At 39.8% G+C, this 23310-nt stretch overlaps 1 protein-coding gene across 1 annotated transcript in view; it reads right to left on the reverse strand.

Moving 5' to 3' along the window:
- Positions 1-23310, reverse strand: part of LOC126248796 (serine hydroxymethyltransferase, mitochondrial-like) — a 120846-nt gene that overhangs the window by 81073 nt on the left and 16463 nt on the right. The gene's annotated exons all lie outside the window — the stretch shown is intronic.

The following is a 23310-nucleotide window of genomic DNA, read 5'->3' on the forward strand; positions in this document are numbered from 1 at the left end:
AATGTATAAAAATATAGAATACAAATTATGGGCAAAGTGGTATTGGCAACCAATAATATTCCCAGCAAGTGCATTGGTAGAAAATGCTTGCAACTCTCCAGAGGGAATACAATGAGCAAGGAACAAACTTCAGATTTTCTTGCAATCGCATGAATGTGATGTGACATACTAACTAAAATATCACCAAAAAAATCAGAAGACCACTTGCCAATTGTGTTAGATATGTTGCAAAGAAGGTAATGAAAGAAGTTAGATATGATAATGAAGGACACTATATAGCAAAAAGGACATAAGCAGACACAGTGTGGACCGGGGGAAGGAAAAAACTACGAAATGCTTGAAGCGTAATGTCACCACCCATTTGTGAGTCTTCAAGAAAAGTAACTGTATTTTAATTTATTACATTTTTTCAGTGATATTTTAACAAATCTGTAAAGAGTTTTCAAGTACGAAAGAATAAATATTTAATGTAAATGTAATGTTGTTCTTATTTTTACAATACTCTAGCAAAACTACTGTTCAAAAAATGGAACGTCCAAGAAAATGTAGCTATTTATCAATGTGGGGCCACTGTTCTGGAAGTGGGGTTCACAAAGCAACAAGGATTCAATTTTTTTAATGCAGAAATTTCTCTGATTTCTCTATGAATAATGTTTTTGGATGTCAAAGTCATTGGAAATCCATGGCAAAAGGAAAACAAATGTTGATCCCACATAGGTTAACATAGTTTATAATGATGATATATAAAGTGCTGTGAAGTTTTATTTGAAGGCTTCACCACATTAAAATCAAATAAAAAAGTTGTAAATGTGCACGGTAACAACCCAATTCAAATTTAGTTAATTAGAGTCTTTTTTCTCCTTGTAATTCTCCATGATTATAATAATAATAATAATAAAGAAGACCATGGATGAACATTTATTTAATGTTTGATACCACACTATTATTCATTACACATAGGAGGAAATGAGCTGCCTACAGGCACATGGAAAGCTTCCAACTCATGCATTAGTGAACACCATCATTTATAATTATCATATTTCTTGGTAATTTACATAATAGATAACATTGTTATACAAAAGTTTACTACACTGTCTTACATGTTATAAATAAGAAAAATGTTAATTTTTTCCTCAAAGAATGAACACTAAGTCATTATTTCACATAAAAAATTGTTGAAAACTTGACTGAAGAATAAAATAAAGAAACTTGAATTCTTTAATGTACAGATGAGGGTAACTATTTATTTTCTGAGGCAAATTTTTGCGTCAGACGTAAAAGTAGCTTCGGGCGTACCTTAAGGGAGTGTTACTGGACTATTCGTCTTCACAATATACAGGGTGTTCCTCCTAAAAGTCGTCAGATGCACTTTCTCTGGTGTTTCAGCAGATATATGCAATCTCCTTTTTGCAATGTTTAGCTGGAGTGAGCCTAAATAAATGCAGCTCATCACATCTTTCATGTGACACCTAATGTTGATGGAAAGCATCAGTTTGTTTCCTTGTTACAAACAAAATTATTTCTAAAGCAGAGTTTTATGTGTCCATTTGGTAGAGGAGTTCCAGGTTAGTCCAGTCCATTATTTGTTTTATCGAGATGTATTAACAGGACAGTAAAACATGAAGAATAATCAGTACTCCAGCAATAACAGCACTGCCCTGGCCTGTGCTGGCTGCTACCACCATGCTACTCACTTGCTGCTGGAGTACTAAAATAACAAATTTGACTAATTTGGTACCACTCTATCAAATGGGCACGTAAATTCTGCTTTAAAATAATTTTATTTGTAATGGGAAAAACTGAGGCTTTCCAGCAACAACAGGGGTCACGTGAAAGACATGACGAATAGTACTTGTTTTGAATGACTCCAGTTACACATTTCAGAAATAAAATTGCAAATAGATGCTGACACATAGGAAAAAATAACCTGATGACTCTTCGGAAGGACACCTGGTATATAAATGGCCAGATGGTTAATGTCTGACGTTCCACAAGGCTTTTCACAGATGATGCTGTTGTATACAGAGAAATTACAATGCTACAAAACTGTAGCGAAATGCAAGAAGATCTGAGGGACTGACTTATGGTGCAGGGATTTGCAACTGGCCCTCAACATAAACAAATGTAACACACACAGAAAGACCCATTATTGTACACTACATGATGCAGAATAATCACTGCAAGCAGTCACATACATAAAATATCTAGGCGTACGCATACAAAGTGATCATAACTGGAACAGTCACAAAAATTTAAAAAATCCTCAGGAAATTATTCCAGCCACAAAGGAGGTAGCTTACAAAACCCTTTGCCAACCAATACTCTAATATTGCTCATCAGTCTGGAATAGGACTGATAGACAAAACAGACTATTCAAAGAAGAGCAGCACATTTTGTTACAGGTCCATTTAGTAAGTGTCATGAAGATGCTCGGTCAAGTTCAGTGGCAGATACTACAAGAGAGGCATGCAGCATCACAGTATGGTTTACTGTTAACATTCCAAGAGGGTTTGGTCCTAGAAGAGTCAATCAATATATTGCTTTCATCTCCACACATCTCACAAAAATACTATGAAAATAAAATTACAAAGATATGAATTCAAACTGAGGTTTACCAGCAATCATTCTTCCCATGAACTACTTGTGACAAACAGGAGAAGGGGGAAGTGCCATTCTTACACAAAAGCCGCTCCATCATACCCCATAAAGTGACTTTTAGAGTATAGGTGCAGATGCAGAATATGGGACCAATTTGAGATCACACAGAGTGAAGCAGGAAATGGTTTTACTGACCACTGCTTACCCTACACCAATAAAGGTTGAAGACAATACCTCAAACTTAGTACTTACTAAGAATTTTGAAGATGTGTGTGTTTTTTTCCATAAAGCACTATTTTGATTTATCTTTAATGCATGCATTTATAAAGAGAGCTTTGCAATAGTAGCTGAAGCCTCTAACCAGAGAGGAGATCATCTTTATTTTGTTGATAGATAGTCAACAAAGCTGCCACTGTGTTGTTTATTTTGGTCCTATTCTACAGCATAACTAATATTTAGTAACCTCAAGTTAGCACACCAGCTACCATCACCACAACAACACTCCAAAATCAAATCACCAAAACAAGAAACACATGTAAACTTGCACACTAACCTATATTCATCTAGATATCTACATCATTATGCTGCAATTCACTCTTAAGTGTTTGGTAGAGGGAACATGGAACCTCCTCCTGACTATTGCTCAACCCTTCTGCTCTCTGAAAGTGCGCGGGAACAATGAACACCTGAAGCTTCCTGTGCAAGCTTTGATTTCTTTTAATTTTAGAAAGATGGTCACTTCTCTCTATGTAGGTGGGAGTCAACAGTATGTTTTGGCAATCAGAGGAGAAACTGGTGATGTAATTTTTGTGGAAATACTTCACTGTAATGAAAAACATCTTTGTTTTGATGATTGTCACTCATACTAGCTTTCATATTCATGACACTCGCTCACCTATTTTATGATAACACACAATGATGTGCCCTTCCCTGAACTTCTTTGATGTCCTCTGCCAGTCCTCTGCCTGTAGCCTAAATCAACTACAGATGTTAGAATAGAACCCTTTTTATTAAATAATTTATTTATCTTTATTTTATATTTCTGTGTGTCTTATTCATTCGTGATTCTAGCCAATGCAAAGACTATTGATGACAGGATCACAGAGAGAGATTATTATTAGCAGCTAGTTAGCTGCTGGGCATGAAAGCAGATGTGCGTGGCTTGACCCTGTGACTACAATGTGCTACTCTTTTTTAAACAGCCATGCATAGCTGAACTACCTAAGGTGCAAGCAACTTCAGGTAAATTCGCAATTGTTTTGCTCATAAGGGATGATGTTTAGAGATCAACTATTCAGCAGCAAAAAACAGAGGAAGCATCACACACCCCTTTAATGGTTATTCAGAAGACCAATGGCACCACGCACCGCTGCAGTGATTATACACTGTCAGTCAACATGCAATGTGTCACGATTTCATATCCCATTTTGCTGTAGGTGAAATTATTGGTGAAGTTTTCACTTGAGGGGGAGGGGGGAGGGGGGGTGGCAGTGTTTTCTTCACCTCGACTTGCGCAATGCCTAACTGCACTTACTGTTTAACTTTGTTTCTCAGACTTTCCTGACCCTCAAGACACACTTGAGATCACTGACAGCCATAGCAACTTTGTGTGTCTGCCACAGACTGGTTTCCAATGTTAGCAATAAACTCCTCAAAGAAGCTGATGACTAAACAGTCATGCATCACAGGAGACAAAGACTGGTGTCATGGCTATGAAATTAAGACAAAAGGATCTTTAAGCCCAAAATCAGCAGGACAGTCTCACTCTAATGAAAATGACATGTTAACAGTATTTTTTGTTTTTCAAAAATCCATGAAATTGTGAATTTCATATTTTTGTTTTCTGGTCAACCAACCAGTCATCACTACTATGCTAGTGTTTTTAAAATGTTGCACGAGAAAATTCAGAAAGAAGACTATAGCTGTGGCAAAACAACAAAGAACTATCACCATGACAACATGTCAATTTGTGTAATTCATGCCAGAAAGCAGACTATACTTCATAGCATACTCCAAGATCTCAATTCATATCATTTTCTTGTTTCCAAAATTAAAATCAGAGTTCAATGGATGCCATTTTGTCAATGACACAACTTTGGATGCCATCAGTGATTACAGAGAACTGATCACGGGCAGTGAAGGATATTCCAAAATAAACTTTCCAGGACTGCATGGTACAATGGAAACACCACTACAACATTTGTGAGCAGGGAGGGGGCAGAGGGAGTACTCTGAAGGGACAAGCTTGAAACATCTGGAAGTTGAATAAAAATTTTCTCTTAAAAAAGTTCAGTTACCACTTGACCAGACCTCATATGCACTTTCCTTTACAGATGCATCATACTTTCACAGAAACATCTTAACAAATCTAAATATTCAGGTTATCTTTACTACTACCAATATCATACGCTACCCTGTTTCACATCACATCAAAATATTCCCTTACGTATTGAAATGACATCTTCAGAAGTCTACTAGTTATCTTTCAATATGATATCAATTCCTTTCCCTTCCACCTATTATCTTTTGTTTATCCATATTTACAATGAGCTACCACTCAGCATATCAAGTGGAAATACTGCTTAAGTTCCTGCAAACTGGAATGTTGGGAATATATTATCATACCTTAAGGCAAATACATCATGTTTTTAGTATTCTCTGAAACTACTGGCATGTCAAGTATCATTTAAGGACGACATCCATTTTCTGAAACTTACCATTAACTTCTATACTAATGCACATTGATCAGCCAGAACATTATCACCACAGACATACTATTGATATAAACGCGTTCAGGTGATTGCAGCATCACCTGGTGAGGAATGACTGCTACTATGTGCATGTAGTATCAGTGAGCGTGTTGTCCTTGCATAGAATGGGGAAAGTGTGCAATCAGAGTTTGACCGAGGGCAGATTGTGATGGCCCGGAGGCACAGCAGAAGCATTTTGGAAACTGCACTACTTGATGGGTATGGGGAGGAGTGCTGTGGTGAGTGCCAACATGGGGCAAAACCAAGGTGAAACCATGTCCAGATATGATGGGGTTGGGCGGCCACCCCCCCACTACAGACGTCTGACGACGTCGGGCGGGCGGGCTGGAAAAACAGGACAAGTGGCGAACTATGGTGGAACTAACATCACACTTTAATGCTGGGCAGAGTACAAGTGTGTCTGAACACAAAGTGCACCAAACACTCATAATGATGAGCTTCCGCAGCAGCCGATCCATGCACAATTGAAATGGGCACATGACCATCAGCACTGGACATTGGCGCAGTGAGAGAGTGTTACATTGTCTGATGAATCCTGATACCTTCTTCATCATACTGATGGGATGGCACAAATCTGTTGTCTTCCAGGCGAACAGCTCCTCAACACCAGTACTGCGGGACGGAGACAAGCCGGTGGCAGTTCCATTATGCTCTGGGGAACACACACATGGGCATCCATGGGTCCAGTGGAGCTCATGCAAGGCATCATGACGGCCAAGGAGTATTGTACACTGGTTGCAGACCACGTACAAGCCTTCATGATGATCATGTTTCCCAATAGCAGTGGCGTTTTCCAATACGATAATGTGGTGTCACCGCTAGACACCACACTTGCTAGGTGGTAACTTAAATCGGCCGCGGTCCTGTAGTACATGTCGGACCCGCGTGTCGCCACTGTGTACTCGCAATCCTAGCGCCACCACAGGGCAGGTCACAAGACACGGACTTGACCTCGCCCCAGTTGTACGGACGACATAGCTTGCGACTAGACCTACCAAGTATTCCTCTCATTTGCCGAGAGACAGATTAAATAGCCTTCAGCTAGTCCATCGCTACTACCTAGCAAGGCGCCAGTTATATCATTGCTAATTGCTTACTACTGTGCAAGAGATGTATTTCAACAAGAAGAACATCATTAAAAGTTAAGTAGATGACAATCTCTCTTCTTTTCTTTATAGTTTTTCATCCAGTCTCCTGTTTCAGAATTTACGCCCGTCTGCGTTAGTTTCGCGTGCACCTAGCCACTCATTGTGTCGAGACCTTAGGGAATCGACACAACAGATAATGCACTAGGTCACAAGGCCAGAGTGTGATGGAGTGGGATGCGACTGAACAAGATGTCAGAGTGCATCATCCCCTTCCCTGGAATTTATGGGAATTAGACGACTTGTGTTTGCAGATTTTGTGCGAACTCCCTCCAGCGACCTACAAAGGCCCCAATGCTTACATGCCACAACGCGTCGCCACTGTTATCCGTGCCAGTGGTGGACATACCAGCTACTAGGTAGGTGGCCATAATGTTCCACCTGATCAGTCTACTTCAAAGCTCTGCAGACATTACAACCATTGTTGGGAGCAACATCAGAATATTGTGTCTCCTGTGCAAATACATAATGGCCACTGAAATGTATCCAAAGTTTGCAGCAACAGATGACTGCCAACAGTGGAAAGTCACAGTTCATGGAACCTAGATTCACTAAAATTGGAAATCAAACAAACACTGTTGGGTAAGATCCCTAAGATTGTCCCTATTTAGCACCCTGCAGGAAACATGTATAGTTTACTTATGACTACAGAGCTGCATCATTACTACATGCCCACAGAGCCGTAGTTCCCCAGAGGACATGTAGCTTTACTGTATGGTTAAATGATGATGGCGTCCTCTTGGGTAAAATATTCCGGAGGTAAAATAGTCCCCCATTCGGATCTCCGGTTGGGGACTACTCAGGAGGACGTTGTTATCAGGAGAAAGAAAACTGGTGTTCTACGGGTCTGAGTGTGAAATGTCAGATCCCTTAATCAGGCAGGTAGGTTAGAAAATTTAAAAAGGGAAATGGATAGGTGAAGTTGGATATAGTGGGAATTAGTGAAGTTTGGTGGTAGGAGGAACAAGACTTCTGGTCAGGTGAATACAGGGTTATAAACACAAAATCAAATAGGGGTAATGCAGGAGTAGGTTTAATAACGAATAAAAAAAAAAAAAATAGGAATGCGGGTAAGCTACTACAAACAGCATAGTGAACGCATTATTGTCGCCAAGATAGATACGAAGCCCACGCCTACCACAGTAGTACAAGTTTATATGCCAACTAGCTCTGCAGATGACGAAGAGATTGATGAAATGTATGATGAGATAAAAGAAATTATTCAGATAGTGAAGGGAGACGAAAATTTATTGTCATGGGTGACAAATTCGATAGTAGGAAAGAAGGTTGTATACATGGAAGAAGTCTGGAGACACTAAAAGGTTTCAAACAGATTATATAATGGTAAGGCAGAGATTTAGGAACCAGATTTTAAATTGTAAGACATTTCCAGGAACAGATGTGGACTCTGACCACAATCTATTGGTTATGAACTGTAGGTTAAAACTGAAGAAACTGCAAAAAGGAGGGAATTTAAGGAGATGGGAGCTGGATAAAGTGACAGAACCTGAAGTTGTAGGTAGTTTCTGGGAGAGCATTAGGGAACAATTGACAAAAAAGGGGGAAAGAAATACAGTAGAAGAAGAATGGGTAGCTTTGAGGGATGAAGTAGTGAAGGCAGCAGAGGATCAAGTAGGTAAAAAGATGAGGGCTGGGAGAAATCCTTGGGTAACAGAAGAGATACTGAATTTAATTGATGAAAGGAGAAAATATAAAAATACAGTAAATGAAGAAGGCAAAAAGGAATACAAGTGTCTCAAAAATGAGATCGACAGGAAGTGCAAAATGGCTAAGCAGGCATGGCCAGAGGACAAATGTAAGGATGTAGAGATGTAGAGGCATATATCACTAGGGGTAAAATAGATACTGCCTACAGGAAAATTAAAGAGACCTTTGGAGAAAGGAGGGCCACTTGCATGAATATCAAGAGCTCAGATGGAAACCCAATTCCAAGCAAAAAAGGGAAAGCAGAAAGGTGGAAGGAGTATATAGAGGGTCTATACAAGGGCGATGTTCTTAAGGACAATATCATAGAAATGGAAGAGAATGTAGAAGAAGAGTTTGACAGAGCACTGAAAGACCTTAATCGAAACAAGGCCCCAGGAATAGACAACATTCCATTAGAACTACTGATAGCCTCGGGAGAGGCCTGACAAAACACTACCATCTGGTGAGCAAAATGTATGAGACAGGCGAAATACCCTCAGACTTCAAGAAGAATATAATAATTCCAATCCCAAAGAAAGCAGGCTTTGACAGATGTGAAAATTACCAAACTATCAGTTTAATAAGCCATGGCTGCAAAATACTAACTTGAATTCTTTACAGACCAATGGAAAAACTGGTAGGAGCGAACCTCGGGGAAGATCAGTTAGGATTCCGTAGAAATGTTGGAACACGTGAGGCAATACTAACCTTACAACTTATCTTAGAAGAAAGATTAAGAAAAGGCAAACCTACGTTTCTAGCATTTGTAGACTTACAGAAAGATTTTGACAATGTTGACAGGAATACTCTCTTTCAAATTCTGAAGGTGGCAGGGGTAAAATACAGGGAGCGAAAGGCTATTTACAATTTGTACAGGAACCAGATGGCAGTTATAAGAGTCGAGGGACATGAAAGGGAAGCAGGGGTTGGGAAGGGAGTAAGACAGGGTTGTAGCCTCTCCCCGATGTTATTCAATCTGTATATTCAGCAAGCAGTAAAGGAAACACAAGAAAAATTTAGAGTAGAAATTAAAATCCATGGAGAAGTTCACTGATGACATTGTAATTCTGTCAGAGACAAAAAGGACCTGGAAGAGCAGCTGAACGGAATGGACAGTGTCTTGAAAGGAGGATATAAAACGAACATCAACAAAAGGAAAACGAGGATAATGGGATGTAGTCAATTAAGTCAGGTGATGCCGAGGGAATTAGATTAGGAAATGAGACACTTAAAGTAGTAAAGGTGTTTTGCTATTTGGGGAGCAAAATAACTGATGATGGTCGAAGTACAGAGGATATAAAATGTAGACTGGCAATGGCAAGGGAAGCGTTTCTGAAGAACAGAAATTTGTTAACATCAAGTATAGATTTAAGTGTCAGGAAGTCTTTTCTGAAAGTATTTGTATGGAGTGTAGCCATGTATGAAGTGAAATGTGGATGATAAATAGTTTAGACAAAAAGAGAATAGAAGCTTTTGAAATGTGGTGCTACAGAAGGATGCTGAAGATTAGATGGGTAGATCACATAACTAATGAGGAGGTATTGAATAGAATTGGGGAGAAGAGAAATTTGTGGCACAACTTGACTAAAGGAAGGGATCAGTTGGCAGGACATATTCTGAGGCATGAAGGGATCACCAATTTAGTAGTGGAGGGCAGCATGGAGGGTAAAAATCTTAGAGGGAGACCACGAGATGAATACACTAAACAGACTCAGAAGGATGTAGGTTGCAGAAGGTACTGGGAGATGAAGAAGCTTGCACAGGATAGAGTAGCATGGAGAGCTGCATCAAACCAGTCTCAGGACTGAAGACCACAAGAACAACAACCAGCTACGTTACACTCCCAGCATAACATCTCCACCCTGTGGGTTTGCTTAGCCTTGGCTTGTAGGTGTGTGTCTGTGAGCATTGTGTCCAGTAGATGTGGTATCATTTACAAATAATTTGTTTACACACTGGTTATTACAGGTGCCACCAGGGGGCACCAGCCATATTAGAGCAGTGCATGAATCACCTATGGTTGCAGTGCTATCAGGACCAGAGTGTCATGTGGCCCTCAACTGCCCCATTTTTCATTCTGCATGCTGGGTACTTAATGTGTGGCAGTACTCCAGCAGGCAGCATTCACTCTCACTCATCCAGTTGTGGGCTAGGCACTGGCAGCACCAGCAGCCATCAGTCTGAACCACAATGAGACCAGCCCTAGAGCTCACATCTACACTGCTACACTACCATGCCACATCACATCAAGTCACCTACGCCACACTGCTTCCACACTGTGTCTGCATCACGGTGTAGTAACACAACTCACTCGCTGTTGCAGTGTCTCTCAGGGACTGTTAAGTCTACAGCAGACTTTCCTGAACTATTCTTTATTGTGAAATAGAAAATATATTAATTGCAACCTGGTAATAATTACTTACTAATCAGCTATTACATGCAGCCTTAACAATCAGGATACTTCAGATGGTGACAGGGATAAATGTTTGCTGGCCCCGCACCAGCCCTGTATTCATCCTCCAGTGTCATCTCCCACACAACCACCACCCTCTTCTGCCATGGCCGGCCCTCTTCTCAAGGGTGGCATTGACATACTTCAGATGGCGATGAGGATTTGTATGACACCACTGCACCCTTACTGTCTGTCACTTCAAATGGTGACAAGGATAAATGCTCTGCTGGTCTTGTTCATCACCAGTAACCACTCACTTCCAGCCATGCCCAACACTCATGCTCTCATGGCTGGCCTTTCCATGAGGGTAGGCCTGCCCAGTTCCAAGCTAGTGATGAGATTGTGCACCTACCTCTCATCCAATGTGGGCCCACATATTGCCTTCATCCACACCTAATGCTGCTCTGCACATTGCAGCCAGTCAGTCCTTTTCACAAGGTTTATGTAGCTCAGACATCCATTGATGACGATGGTTGAATCTACATGCCAACAACCCCAGAGGCATCTGCCATTGTTGTCCTGCCTACCCACTAATTCCCCTCCATCAGCCGCACCCAACACTGCCCAACCACATCGTGCCTTCACCACAACGATGCAGCCATTGCAGACTTCCTCGTAAGGGTAACACAGTTGAGGACACACCACTTGGCTCCACCGACACCACTCCGCTCTCACTGCACCAAACCTAATATGTTGTCCCCTCTGGCCATGAGCCTGATGCTGGTTCAATCCACCTGTGCCTACACCACAGGAATGCAGTCATGGCCAGACTCCTTCATGGGGGCAGTAAACCACATCAACTGGCACCAAGGGTCCCGCCTACATTCCCTCCTGCTGTGCCCGAGGACACTACTGCATCCTGCCATCACTGTGGCCCTCTTCACACAGCACCAAGACTCGATTGCCACCCAACTGCTACCTTTCTCCAGCCGCGCCTCATGCTTCTTGCGTTCCACACCTTTGTCATGGTACATCCACAATCTGCATATCTTTCCGGAGTGGCGCAACATCTCTGTTGTTAACAGCAGGGTGTATACGTGGATGAGGGAAAAAAATTCCCAGATTTTTCACAGATTTCCTGGTTAAAAATACACTTTTTCCGTGTTAAGTGACAGTATACTTTTCCTTGTAACTGTAAAACTTATCAATCTTTTCAATGGTTGTGGTTTTATACACGAGCGTAGAATTGCCTGGCACTTTAGAAAACGAAACTCAGGGGGGAAAAAAAAGAAAACATTTTGGAAAGATGTCTTACATGCAGCAACATGTATGCTGCATTATTTTGTTGATTGGCGACTCCATGGAGTGTCCTGTGCACCACGACCAGATAATGGATATACTTAGAAGGAGAGACAGCATTGGTCGTATTTTTTTTTTTGTTTTATTAACCGCAAAATCGATTTTCGGTCACTTAGTGACCATCCTCAGTGCTAGAAGTTAAAAATTTTCACATAACGATCAGAGAGTATAAAACAGAAAATCACAACTACATCTGCATATGAACATAACAGTTGGTAGGAACATACCTGCAATATATAATTTAAATCGGTAGGCACTGGTGTCAACAAGCTTAGAGCGATCACAAACTGAGAACTGAGGCCGCTGTTTACATGCACCTGTTCAGCAGACCTCGGTGTGACAGGGCTTGGAACACCCTCTATGTGACATGTGTCACGTGAAGACTTAATATTACTGGTTTTGCGAGATATTAACACTAAATAACTCTTGTGCATTTGTGAATCATGAAGTAATTCAAATTTAAAATGTACGTAAAACACATAGCAGACGAAGGGGGAAGGAAACCATCTAAAATACATTGGCGTATTGTTTTTAAAAAAACAAACTTATAAAACAGATCGATAGTAAGTTGTCAGAGTGCAGGACAGGCAAAAGAGAAAAAGACAATAAAAAAGAATAATATATGAATAACATGAAATGAGGTATAACACAGGTTTTTTAAAAAACATAATACCCACCATCTGGCGTGGGAAGTTAGAAGTACAACGTTCGTGATATATGTAAGATGTTACGTTAAGACTAAGGAGTCAAATATATAAAAAATAGTAATAGTACGAAACTGCCATTACGTAATAATTAAAATGCCGTGGAACACAATGTTCATTACAAAAAAGTTTGTTGGTGTGGATAAACAATTTTGTTATCATATTTAACCGACATGCTGATGTACATCTCGTTTGTCCCTTTGGACAAGCTAGCATTGTTATAACAGTGGTTATAGGCTTCCGCATAAGCACTGGGTCAGAACCCATACGTAATGACATCAAATATACACGGTTGCTTACTGTAAAACATAGCACCCACCATTTGGCGTGGGAAGTTAGAAGTATATCGTTCATGATTTATGTAAATATTACGTTAAAACTGAGAAGTCAAATATATAAAAAAAATAAAAATAGTAAAATAGACAAAGACAAATGTGCGCAGTGACAATGAAAAAATGCGAACAGGTTTTGATGAGAAGTGAAATTAGGAAACTGTTTTTTAAAAAAAGTGTTATTAATTCTCAGCTGTTCGAAGCACACACCAATTTGGTTGAACTTGTTTCTCCTTTGACCTTAGATTTGTTACTCTCAAGAGTGAATGAGATTGTGTATAATGCAGTTAGCAAAGTAAGATCTAAACATGTCAAAAAAATAGCTAAGCTAATGGGACAAGGGAAAAGACAAATGTTAAATGGCGAACATAAATATAACTTCTATCCTGGAGTTAAAAATTTAACTGATATAGTATTTAATCAAGAAGAAAATGAACTTTTGAGTAAGGGTTTAAAATACAACGTACATAAACAATTTGATAGTAGGGCAATTAAGAATACACTAGTGCAGGTAAAATTCGCGATGGATAGTTGTAAAATAAATAAGGTAGAACAGAATAAAATGGCTGTAGCGGTAGAAAAGCTATTAAAGAACGAGGTAGAAAAAGCAAATAACCAAAACAGAAGGGATCATTTGACAGTAAAAATCTTGAATAATATATTACAAGAAAGTAATGCAACTGTCACAAAGGCAGACAAAGGGAATTGTGTTATTATTGTTGCAAAAGAAATGTATATAGAAAGAACTTTACAATTTTTTTCAAGAAAATGGTATTACATCAATTGCGAGAGACCCAACGAATGAGATTCAAAGAAAGTTAAATGAGAAACTTAAATCACTTTCAAATGTAATAGCCCCTCATGAGATACAGTATCTCAAGGTAATGAATCCAAAAATTCCTAGGCTACGATCACAATTCAAGGTTCATAAGGAGTCTAACCCCATTAGGCCTGTAGTTGATGGGAGAGGGGGCCCGTTGGTGAATGTTGCGAAAAAATGCCTAAGTATTTTGAATAAGCATTATAAATTTGAGCAACAGTTCTTGATTAAAAACAGTGCCCAATTAGTAGAGAAAATAAAAGATATACCTATTACAGACACTATGACGTTTCTTTCGCTAGACATTGTCAATTTATATACGAATATCCCAATTGAGGAAACAATACAAATTATTGACGCTAATCTCAGGAACCACAGTAATATGTCCAGCGTGGAAATCAATGACTTCATAGAACTGTTATCATTCTGCTTAAAGTACAACTACTTCACATTTAATGACAAAATTTATGTCCAAAAGGACGGACTCAGCATGGGAAACTCTGTGTCAGGGATTATGGCAGACATCTTTATTAACTATCTTGAACTAAAGTTACTAAAAGATTTCCCCACATTAGCTGAAAAGATCGTATACTACTATAGATATGTGGACGACACGCTATTGCTAATTAATGGCAGTCAATTTGATATTGACGAAGTCGTCAGTACATTTAATGGTTTACACAACAAAATTACTTTCACAGTTGAAAAAGAACAGAATGGAGTCATTAATTTTTTAGATCTAACCCCCCCCCCCCCCCATGAACCATGGACCTTGCCGTTGGTGGGGAGGCTTGCGTGCCTCAGCGATACAGATAGCCGTACAACCACAACGGAGGGGTATCTGTTGAGAGGCCAGACAAACGTGTGGTTCCTGAAGAGGGGCAGCAGCCTTTTCAGTAGTTGCAAGGGCAACAGTCTGGATGATTGACTGATCTGGCCTTGTAACAATAACCAAAACGGCCTTGCTGTGCTGGTACTGCGAACGGCTGAAAGCAAGGGGAAACTACGGCCATAATTTTTCCCGAGGGCATGCAGCTTTACTGTATGATTAAATGATGATGGCGTCCTCTTGGGTAAAATATTCCGGAGGTAAAATAGTCCCCCATTCGGATCTCCGGGCGGGGACTACTCAAGAGGCTGTCGTTATCAGGAGAAAGAAAACTGGCGTTCTACGGATCGGAGCGTGAAATGTCAGGTCCCTTAATCGGGCAAGTAGGTTAGAAAATTTGAAAAGGGAAATGGATAGGTTAAAGTTAGATATAGTGGGAATTAGTGAAGTTCGGTGGCAGGAGGAACAAGACTTCTGGTCAGGTGACTACAGGGTTATAAACACAAAGTCAAATAGGGGTAATGCAGGAGTAGGTTTAATAATGAATAGGAAAATAGGAACGCGGGTAAGCTACTACAAACAGCTTAGTGAACGCATTATTGTGGCCAAGATAGATACGAAGCCCACACCTACTACAGTAGTACAAGTTTATATGCCAACTAGCTCTGCAGCTGACGAAGAAATCGAAGAAATGTATGATGAAATAAAAGAAATTATTCAGATAGTGAAGGGAGACGAAAATTTAATAGTCATGGGTGACTGGAATTCGAGTGTAGGAAAAGGGAGAGAAGGAAACGTAGTAGGTGAATATGGATTGGGGCTAAGAAATGAAAGAGGAAGCCGCCTGGTAGAATTTTGCACAGAGCACAACTTAATCATAGCTAACACTTGGTTTAAGAATCATGATAGAAGGTTGTATACATGGAAGAACCCTGGAGATACTAAAAGGTATCAGATAGATTATATAATGGTAAGACAGAGATTTAGGAACCAGGTTTTAAATTGTAAGACATTTCCAGGGGCAGATGTGGACTCTGACCACAATCTATTGGTTATGACATGTAGATTAAAACTGAAGAAACTGCAAAAAGGTGGGAATTTAAGGAGATGGGACCTGGATAAACTGAAAGAACAGAGGTTGTACAGAGTTTCAGAGAGAGCATAAGGGAACAATTGACAGGAATGGGGGAAAGAAATACAGTAGAAGAAGAATGGGTAGCTTTGAGGGATGAAGAAGTAAAGGCAGCAGAGGATCAAGTAGGTAAAAAGACGAGGGCTAGTAGAAATCCTTGGGTAACAGAAGAAATATTGAATTTAATTGATGAAAGGAGAAAATATAAAAATGCAGTAAATGAAGCAGGCAAAAAGGAATACAAACGTCTCAAAAATGAGATCGACAGGAAGTGCAAAATGGCTAAGCAGGGATGGCTAGAGGACAAATGTAAGGATGTAGAGGCTTATCTCACTAGGGGTAAGATAGATACTGCCTACAGGAAAATTAAAGAGACCTTTGGAGATAAGAGAACCACTTGTATGAACATCAAGAGCTCAGATGGAAACCCAGTTCTAAATAAAAAGGGAAAGCAGAAAGGTGGAAGGAGTATATAGAGGGTCTATACAAGGGCGATGTACTTGAGGACAATATTATGGAAATGGAAGAGGATGTAGATGAAGATGAAATGGGAGATACGATACTGCGTGAAGAGTTTGACACAGCACTGAAAGACCTGAGTCGAAACAAGGCCCCCGGAGTAGACAACATTCCATTGGAACTACTGACGGCCTTGGGAGAGCCAGGCCTGACAAAACTCTACCATCTGGTGAGCAAGATGTATGAAACAGGCGAAATACCCTCAGACTTCAAGAAGAATATAATAATTCCAATCCCAAAGAAAGCAGGTGTTGACAGATGTGAGAATTACCGAACAATCAGTTTAATAAGCCACAGCTGCAAAATACTAACACGAATTCTTTACAGACGAATGGAAAAACTAGTAGAAGCCGACCTCGGGGAAGATCAGTTTGGATTCCGTAGAAATACTGGAACACGTGAGGCAGTACTGACCTTACGACTTATGTTAGAAGAAAGATTAAGGAAAGGCAAACCTACGTTTCTAGCATTTGTAGACTTAGAGAAAGCTTTTGACAATGTTGACTGGAATACTCTCTTTCAAATTCTAAAGGTGGCAGGGGTAAAATACAGGGGGCGAAAGGCTATTTACAATTTGTACAGGAACCAGATGGCAGTTATAAGAGTCGAGGGACATGAAAGGGAAGCAGGGGTTGGGAAGGGAGTAAGACAGGGTTGTAGCCTCTCCCCGATGTTATTCAATCTTTATATTGAGCAAGCAGTAAAGGAAACAAAAGAAAAATTCGGAGTAGGTATTAAAATCCATGGAGAAGAAATAAAAACTTTGAGGTTCGCCGATGACATTGTAATTCTGTCAGAGACATCAAAGGACTTGGAAGAGCAGTTCAACGGAATGGATGGTGTCTTGAAGGGAGGATATAAGATGAACATCAACAAAAGCAAAATGAGGATAATGGAATGTAGTCGAATTAAGTCGGGTGATGTTGAGGGTATTAGATTAGGAAATGAGACACTTAAAGTAGTAAAAGAGTTTTGCAATTTGGGGAGCAAAATAACTGATGATGGTCGAAGCAGAGAGGATATAAAATGTAGACTGGCAATGGCAAGGAAAGCGTTTCTGAAGAAGAGAAATTTGTTAACATCGAGTATAGATTTAAGTGTCAGGAAGTCTTTTCTGAAAGTATTTGTATGGAGTGTAGCCATGTATGGAAGGGAAACATGGACGATAAATAGTTTGGACAAGAAGAGAATAGAAGCTTTCGAAATGTGGTGCTACAGAAGAATGCTGAAGATTAGATGGGTAGATCACATAACTAATGAGGAGGTACTGAATAGGATTGGGGAGAAGAGGAGTTTGTGGCACAACTTGACCAGAAGAAGGGATCGGTTGGTAGGACATGTTCTGAGGCATCAAGGGATCACCAATTTAGTATTGGAGGGCAGCGTGGAGGGTAAAAATCGTAGGGGGAGACCAAGAGATGCATACACTAAGCAGATTCAGAAGGATGTAGGTTGCAGTAGGTACTGGGAGATGAAGAAGCTTGCACAGGATAGAGTAGCATGGAGAGCTGCATCAAACCAGTCTCAGGACTGAAGACCACAACAACAACAACAACACCATTAGTAGGGAAAATGGAAAACATATATTTGACATTTACAGAAAATCAACATTCACAGATATCATCTTAGATTATGGTTCGCAACACCCTGACCAACACAAAAAAGCGTTTTTCCATTTTGCATTTCATCGTATGTTCTGATTACCATTATCTAATGAAAACCATGAGAAAGAGTTAAACATAGTCAAACAAATTGCAAGAAATAATAATTACCCGTTGAAATACATCATGGACATTAATGAGATGGTATCCAAAAAATATAGTAAAGATAATTTAAGTCAGAATGAGACAAGCGAAACTAAAAATCAAAAATATATCACTTTGCCTTTCTATGGTCCCATTAGCAATAAAATTGCCAGAGTATTCAAGAACAGGAATATTAATGTAGGTTTCTCGACGACGAACAGACTAGGCGTGCTTTTAAGGAATAACATACATGTACGCAATGTCTTACATGAATCAGGTGTTTACAAACTTATGTGTGCCACGTGTAATGCAGGTTACATAGGGCAAACCGGAAGAAAATTAGAAACAAGGTTCCGTGAGCACGTTGCACTTGAGAGGAAAGATATTGCGGAAAAATCGAATTTCGCAGCCCATCTTGTAGCTACTGGTCATACAACTCCAGATTTGACATCACAATTGAAGTTGTTGCACAAGGGTAAAAAAGGACGCTTTCTCGACCTTATGGAAGAGATGGAAATCTTTTGCCATCATAAAACTCCAGATATCATGCTACTTAACGAGCAAACGATATCGAGAAGCACACATTTTTGGGAATGCTTCTCCGATTTCCTATGAGAAAAGTCAGCAACTTGTTGCCAATTATCACAATTAGCAATTAGTAGTCAGTTGCTTGTTATCCCTTATATAGAAAGCCTCAGTCATAGTTGCTATGAGAACACTTACAATGGCCGCTATTCCAACTATCTCAACACATAGACACACATGTTTCGGTTTGTTCTAATAACATCACCAATTTCGGTTTTTAAAAAGTATGCTCCCTTTTGTTCCGTAATTTTCAGAACTTATGGACGCCTACTGAACATAATTTTACTACAGTCGACATCTCTTAGGCGTTGACACAAAGTAATATGAACCGGTTATCACTTTACGTAATTATATTTAATGTATGTTAACAATTCCTTTTCTGTTTGAATAAGTGCTGGATATCTTACATAGCCTATGTTTAATTTCTCTAAAGTACGATGTATATTTCTGATATAAGTGGCACTATTACTTGTCCTTCCTCATGATGGTTTCTCGATGTTTGATGCATACTACTTGTTCGCACCTTATATTTTTAAATTTATTTCAATAACACAATTAGAATTATAGGTACTTCTTAAGTCTGCTTTTATTTCATATAGGTCCCACTGCTATTATAGCTAAGTAAAATCAAATTTTTTATTAATATTTAAAACCAGTTGCTTGGCAATTTTATTACTGTTTTATCAACCTGTGAATGTACGTATGGGTTCTGACCCAGTGCTTATGCGGAAGCGTACAACCTGTGATGGGACGAATGATATGTACATTATCATGTCGTTAAATATGATAACAAAATTGTTACTCTACACCCTCAAACCTTTTTCATTGTTGTAATGAATATTGTTTGATGGCATTTGAATTGTTACTTAATGGCATTTTCGTACTATTACTATTTTTATTTTTTTTATATATTTGACTTCTCAGTTTTAACGTAATATTTACGTAAATCATGAACGATATACTTCTAACTTCCCACGCCAAATGGTGGGTGCTACGTTTTACAGTAAGCAACCGTGTATATTTGATGTCATTACGTATGGGTTCTGACCCAGTGCTTATGCGGAAGCCTATAACCACTGTTATAACAATGCTAGCTTGTCCAAAGGGACAAACGAGATGTACATCAGCATGTCGGTTAAATATGATAACAAAATTGTTTATCCACACCAACAAACTTTTTTGTAATGAACATTGTGTTTCACGGCATTTTAATTATTACGTAATGGCAGTTTCGTACTATTACTATTTTTTATATATTTGACTCCTTAGTCTTAACGTAACATCTTACGTATATCACGAACGTTGTACTTCTAACTTCCCACGCCAGATGGTGGGTATTATGTTTTTTAAAAAACCTGTGTTATACCTCATTTCATGTTATTCATATATTATTCTTTTTTATTGTCTTTTTCTCTTTTGCCTGTCCTGCACTCTGACAACTTATTATCGATCTGTTTTATAAGTTTGTTTTTTTAAAAACAATACGCCAATGTATTTTAGATGGTTTCCTTCCCCCTTCGTCTGCTATGTGTTTTACGTACATTTTAAATTTGAATTACTTCATGATTCACAAATGCACAAGAGTTATTTAGTGTTAATATCTCGCAAAACCAGTAATATTAAGTCTTCACGTGACACATGTCACATAGAGGGTGTTCCAAGCCCTGTCACACCGAGGTCTGCTGAACAGGTGCATGTAAACAGCGGCCTCAGTTCTCAGTTTGTGATCGCTCTAAGCTTGTTGACACCAGTGCCTACCGATTTAAATTATATATTGCAGGTATGTTCCTACCAACTGTTATGTTCATATGCAGATGTAGTTGTGATTTTCTGTTTTATACTCTCTGATCGTTATGTGAAAATTTTTAACTTCTAGCACTGAGGATGGTCACTAAGTGACCGAAAATCGATTTTGCGGTTAATAAAACAAAAAAATATGACCAATGCTGTCTCTCCTAAGTATATGCATTATTTTGTATTACGGAAGTATAAATTCGAATTCCACTAAACACTGCATGTTACTTTCTGAAGCATTGGAATCGAGATTGCGATGCGCTTTTGTAAGCCAATTGTAGCTCATGTCAAGTGATCTTGCCAGCCGATGACAGCGGATATTCAGAGCATAGTGATGTAGTCAGCCAATAGCAACATCACTGTTAAGTAGTGCGAACACAAAAATAGGAAAAGAGTAATGGTTTAAATTTAACATACATAGTGTTGCTACAAGTAAAGAAAAGCTTTCACATACAATATTGGTCTCTAAGATTAATAAGCTGCAAGAGAAGCTAAGCTTTCACACATAATCTTGATCTTTTTTGCATGTGTTACATTTTAAGATACATCATTGTAAAATTTTTAACAAGGGCATAAATGTCTGATCTCATGGGCTCAAAATTATTCTAAATGGTCATTGTCAAAGAGTTGATTTTTGAATGAGAGTCAAACGCTCTGTGATTTAAGAAATTCATTGACATTCTCGCACAGGGTTCATCTTGCATAAAAAGAAATTTACTTTGAAAGTAACGATTTTCAAACAACCATTTGGAATATTTTCCTGCAACCTGTTAGAAATAGGTTTGATTCAGCAGTTGCCAGAGTGTGCCAGGTAACAGGTGTCACTGAGCTTGTGCAGCTACAATGACACAGGAAGCCTTTACATTTGTACCTGTAAAAGATTAAAAGATCTTACATTATGATGTTGATTAATCGGGTTGCTGCCAGTTATTCGTGTCTTTCCTGCATGATATTTCAACTGCGTGACTCACAGTCTTCTTCAGGTGCTGTCTGATACTGATTCCAGTGTGGAACGAGTCTGGTATTTATGCCTACGTTGTGCTAGGCATTCCCTCTGTGGTCCGCGTCACGTCTGGCACTCTGTCCGTGGTGTGCGCCGACCAATAGCAACGGCTGTAGCATTTTCTTCTAGCCGTGGCAGTTCCAAACGCTGTGTGCGTACTTTGTGGTTATTATTCATTGTCAATATAGCTGAATTAAGTTCTGAATGGCATCCAAGCTGTGCTAGACCCTTTATCTTTCGATTGTCGTCATTTGAGTCCTTCTGCGAATTAGGACGTTCTGTTACTGTGCTGTGTCATGTTAGGCATTCCGTCCAAAGTTCTTGCCCCCCCAGGAGTGGTTGCAGCGCCATTTTCAGGCCAATTGTGTTCAGATCATTGCTAGAGACTCGGAAGAGCGTCCTCAGATACTTTATCTGTTGTCTGAGATGTCATTTCACGTACATCCTTAGTTACGTGTACTGGGCTGTCATCTCTAATTCCATTCTTATACTTGTGGGCTTTGGGGTCTGGATGTTGTCTACGATGCGTCTTCAGAAGATTGAGTGCTGGGTTCCAGGCCGAGCTCAGCTGGAAACCAGTGTCCCAGTTAACTAAATTCTCCGCAACCTTAATCTCAATAGATTCTTTGATGACACTGTCCCAGTATCTTGAGGTTTGTGTTAAAATCTTGGCATCATTATACTTCATAGAATGATTGAGTTCTAAACAATGTTCAGCAATTGCTGACTTGGTTGCTTGTCTCTGTCTTGTGTGCCTTTGGTACTACTTGCACCTTATGTCAACTGTCCTGGTCGTCTGGCCGATGTATGCCATACCACATTCAGTGGCAGGTTATGATAGCAAGGAGCGACAACTGCTAGACGACCCAGCATACAGACCGATAGAAAGCCCACAGAGAAGGTGGATAAGAAGACAAGGGCTCTTCTTAACGAAGACCAATGTGTGCTGGAGGCTAGGTGCTTTGTGAAACAAGGTATTTTTCCTCAATACTATGAATTTCAGTTATTACTCGGAACTATTATTTATTGTTAACTCTGTGCTATGAAATACGATCTTTATTAGTTGCAACCTGGGAATCATCACTTATTAATCAGTTACTACGTGCAGCCTTACCATTCAGGTCCCTTTCACCCATGGTCTTGTAGCTACTGAATACTTTGTTTCCCAACACCCGACTGACTCCCTGTCCTTTCATGGTATCACCTACAAAAAACATTCGTGATACCACCATGGTCATCTGCATGGCCTCATCCTATGCTAATCTGTTCATCTAGAGGAACCCTTCCCAGCCACCCAAAATACCAAACCCCTCTTCTCGTTCAGATCAACTGAGGACATCTTCATGATCTGGACTGACTGTGAGGACACCTTATCCATGTTCCCAGAACCTCAACGCCTTCTAGCCTATTTGCTTCACCTGGTCCTCCACAGCCCAATAAGCCACGTTCCTTGATGTCAACCTACAACTCAAGGATGGCTACATCAGTACCTCTGTCAACATCAAATCTACCAAACACCAACAATACCTCTGCTTTGACAGTTGCCACTCATTCCACACTAAGTAGTCCTATCCACACAGCCTAGTCATTGGCTCCTCAGCCTGTGTCATCTGCATTCTTCACACGAACACGAGCTTTACTCAACTGTGCAGGTGAACTCTCCCAGTAACCCAGCAACATATCCATTGTTCCTGCAACCTTTGCCACCCCCCCTCCCCCCCCCCCTCCCCAGCTTCAACCTCAGCTAGTTCCCGTCCTCCATCTACCTATTCCTTTTCCCTGCTCCCCACTCCACTACTACTCATGCCTTGTATCTTGTCAATAAATGTCTCTTCCCTGCCCTCATCAGTGCTACACATGCCTACTATCTCTACT

Source organism: Schistocerca nitens, chromosome 3, assembly GCF_023898315.1.
Source record: "Schistocerca nitens isolate TAMUIC-IGC-003100 chromosome 3, iqSchNite1.1, whole genome shotgun sequence".
Classification (NCBI taxonomy): domain Eukaryota; kingdom Metazoa; phylum Arthropoda; class Insecta; order Orthoptera; family Acrididae; genus Schistocerca; species Schistocerca nitens.